The sequence below is a fragment of the Carya illinoinensis genome, chromosome 9, assembly GCF_018687715.1.
Source record: "Carya illinoinensis cultivar Pawnee chromosome 9, C.illinoinensisPawnee_v1, whole genome shotgun sequence".
NCBI lineage: Eukaryota > Viridiplantae > Streptophyta > Magnoliopsida > Fagales > Juglandaceae > Carya > Carya illinoinensis.
Window position 1 is genome coordinate 28,842,712 of NC_056760.1, and position 4,585 is coordinate 28,847,296.

Sequence of the window (4,585 nt, forward strand, 5' to 3'; positions counted from 1 at the left end):
TTGGACATTCAGTCTAAATCCATTTTAGACGCTGCATTCTTACTTTTTAACAAATTCTCTCCTAAAACAGGTTCACAAATTTTTTAGAATCTCAATTCGTACACATTAATTTTCTTTTATTTTGGCAAATGATGAAACCATGCATCAAATTTGTTTTGGCGCTTTTATTTATTTTTATTTATATATTTTTAAAAATCCACAGAATAAGTTCTACCATGCGACAATAGATGATATGAAAGGTGTCAATTTTTCTGTGCAAAAACAAAATTTCCAAATAGAATTGATTGCATTAGTCCCCTCAAACTAAAAAGTCTCTCTTGTCGCCATCTTGCTAAATAGACCTAAGGTTAGTTTATTTTCACAAATCATCTATCTCTTCTCATCTAATGTATATAATTTTTTTAGACTTCCAAACAAAATACATTAAATAATTCAATTTTCTTAAATCTTAAAAAAAATATTTTAAAAATAATATTCTTACAAACCATCTATCTAATCTTTATAAATTTTCTAAACTTCCAAACAAAATACAGTAAATAATTCAAATTTATTAAAACTAAAAAATATTAAAAAATAATATTTTGTTAATATTTTGTTCAACTTTCAACTTTCAATTTTCATTTCAACTCATTATATTCGTGTAACCAAGGGTAGCCTTAATTTCTCTAATTTATCTGGTCAGCCAATTTTTACCACCTCGCTAAGGTTGGCATCTCTCAGCAAGCGACCGGTAGTTCAAGAGTATTAACAAAGAGGAAATTAAAAGAAAAAATAAAAAGTTAAAAGAAATTAGAAGAAATAAAAAGTTGATCCCAAGAAGATAACCAAATATGGAAATTAGCAATAAGGTATTTTTTATTTGAATTGAACTATGGATTAATCCTTGTTGCTCTTCTTCTATAATTATGAATTAATCCTTGTCACTCTAAAAATTTTTTTATCAATTGAAATAATTTTTCAAATGACTAAAATTATTGTGAAGCATGAAGTTTTGTCCCTTAACTTTTTGTCCCTTTATGCTCCTTAGCAGTGACGACTATTGACCAAAATTATTGTGGACCCAACTCGCACGTTGATCATATATTTTTCAGCATTAAAGAAGGAAAGCTCTTATCGACTTTACTTGGTTAGAAAATATTATAATAATATGATAAGATAAGATAAGATGATATGTTTTTCGAATCCAAGTGAGGCTGGAGTGGTTGAGAGGGAGAGTGTGAGGCTATTCCTCATGGAAATAAAAGAAAATAACGAGTGAAAGTGACAAAGTTGGAATAGGTGAGAGTTGATGGAATTTGTCGTGCAAAATAAGTTTGGAAAAAAGTGTTTGAAATCAAAATTTTCCAAAATTTATAAGGCATGCACGGTAGGGTAAACGGATGATGTGAGTAAACATCATGAAAACGACACCAAGAATATATTTGAATGTGTCCCATATTTATTTTCCAATATTAATTGACCTTCTGCTGCATGCAAATTGATTCGGTAATTGAGTTGGATTAAATTCAAAGAATTTGTAGTGAAAATTGGACCTTCAGTCTAAACCCATTTTAGACTCTGCATTCTTACTTTTTAACAAATTCTCTCCTAAAACAGGTTCACAAATTTGTTAGAATCTCAATTCGTGCACATTAATTTTCTTTTATTTTGGCAGATGATGAAATCGTACATCTAATTTATTTTGGCACTTTTATATATTTTTACTTATTTATTTTTAAAAATCTACAGAACAAGTTCTACCATGTGACGACGGATGGCATGAAAGGTGTCTATTTTTTCGAGCAAATACAAAATTTCTAAATAGAATTGATTGCATTGGTCTCCTGGAATTAAAAAATCACTCTTATTATCATCTTTCTAAATAGACTTAAGGTTGGTTGGTTTTTACAAATCATTTATCTCATCTCATCTAATATTTATAATTTTTCTAAACTTCCAAACAAAATACGATAAATAACTCAAATTTCTCAAATCTTAAAGAACATATATATTCTAACAATTTTTAACTTTCATATCATCTCATTCAATCTATGTAAACAAATTCAAAAAAATTTCTTTTTACAAATTTGTTGCTTTCATTGTTTTAAGATCTATCCATAAGTTAAAATGTGGTTTCTTTAATTTATACTTTTACTTGTTTTCTGAGGGCATCCACTGAAACTCTCTTATTGTCATCTTCAAGAAGGGTCCCACAATAATTTTCGAGTAAAATTTCTCAATTAATTCGGCTTATTTATTTTATTATTATTTTTCTTTCTTTTCTATTGATTGTCATTCGAGTGTGCATGCGCGCATGTCTAAATTTAATATAGTTTAAAATATCGATAAATAATAATAAAATAATTTTTAAATAGTAATAAAATAGTTTGAAATGATATGTTTTACTAAATTTTAGAAAATGATAGAAAAAATTTAAATAGAATATTATAAAGTTAAAAATTGTTTAAATATAATTTTACAAATTTTTATTTTAGTAAAAGTTTTTTAAGAGGTTTTTTCTGAGTACGTAAAAGTTGCATTAACTTTTGTATTGGAGAATGATCTTGTAAAAAGTTGAAATTAAATAGATTTAAAAAAAGAAAAAAGAAAATTTGAAGATATTTGATTAAATTTTCAAAATATAATCGTGTATAAAACAGAAGAAATTGATCCTCACACCAGTACTTACCGATTGATTTAAGGACTGAAATAAGTTAGAAGAAGTTGCAACGAGACTTCTAAATTATTAGAACACGAATCGGTTTTGGAGAAGGTGTTGTTGATAAATTTACTTATTGAGATCTCTTTAAGTAAGAATCTACACATGTAATCCAGTTTTGGCCTCACTACATTTTCGTTTTCAACTTTTGTTTTAATTAAGTAAAAAACCCATTTGTCATGAACTTCTAATTGGCTGAGGGTGTATTACTTATTTGCAACATCGCGTTTTGGTTTAGTATGTTAGATTAATAAGAAAATCTTAGGTATTAGCAGTTTAAACTATTTTCAATGTTAGGATATATAATATGGAGCTCTGGGCAAGTGTCTACAATTATTTTCAAGTAATTAAACGAGGGAAGAAATGTGAATACAAAAAGTAGTTGGATGAAACATCAAGTACTTAATTGAGGGGGAGAAAAATGACACATTAATTAATTAATGAATAATTAAAAGTAGGACTTGGATATAAAAGTAGTTCTTTTTTTTTGTAAGAAAAAAGTGTTTAAAGTAGTTCTTTTTTTTTTGTAAGAAAAAAGTGTTTAAAGTCAAAATTTCCTAAAATTTATAAGACGTACGTGAATGATACGGTAGGGTAAACGGATGATCTGAGTGAACAACATGAAAACGACACCAAATATATATATATGAATGTGTCCCATTTTTTTTTCTCAATATTAATTGACCTTCTGCTACACACAAATTGACTCGGTGATCGAGTTGGATTAAATTCAAAGAATTTGTAGGGGAAATTGGACTATCAATCTAAACCCATTTTAGACGCTGCATTCTAACTTTTTAACAAATTCTCTGCTAAAATAGGTTCACAAATTTTTTAAAATCTCAATTTCTACAAATTAATTCACTTCTATTTTAGCAGATGATGAAACTGTGCATCTAATTTATTTTAAAACTTTTATATATTTTTATTTATTTATTTTTAAAAGTCCATAGAATAAGTTCTATAGTGTGACAATAGATGACATGAAAGGTGTCTAATTTCCCAAGCAAAAACAAAATTTCCAAATATAATTGTTTGCAATGGTCCCTCTAAAATTAAAAGAACCTATCACTTGTTGCCATCTTGCTAAATAGACTTAAGGCTGGTTTGTTTATACAAATCATATATCTCATTTCATCTAATTTTTATAATTTTTCTAAACTTCCAAACAAAATAAAATAAAAAATTCAAATTTCTTATATCTAAAAAATATTCTAATAATATTTAATTCAACTTTCAATTTTTATAACTTTCATTTCATCTCATTCCATTTGTATAACCAAGTATAGCCTTAATTTTTCTAATTTATCAAGCCAGCCAACTTTTACTGCCTGGCTAAGGTTGTCATATCTTAGCAGGCGGCCAGTCGTTCAAGAGTATTAATAAAGAGGAAATTAGAAGAAATAAAAAGTGAAGATTACTGGTCTAGTTAAAAGAAATTAGAAGAAATAAAAAGTCAATCGATCCCAAGAAGACAACCAATTATGGAAATTAGCAATAAGGTATTTTTTATTTGAATTGAATTATGAATTAATCCTTGTCACCCTTCCTCTATAATTTTTAAAATAAAATAATTCACTCTAATTTTATCAATTGAAATAATTTTTCAAATGACCAAAATTATTGTGGAGCATGAAGTTTTGTAGCGAAAATGATAGAAAATTTTAAATAATTTAAAAAAATAAGTTTTGCAATGAGGTTTGTAAAATCTGATAGATAAAGTTGAAAGTTTATTTGAGTATAGATTTTTAAGATTTTTTTTTTTTGAGAGTTTGTGAAGCTTGCATTGACTTTTGTCCAGAATGATCTTGTAAAAGGTTTAAATAGATATTCTTTTTAAATTTTTTAAAATCAAATTTAAACAGAAGAAATTGATTCTCACGGTAA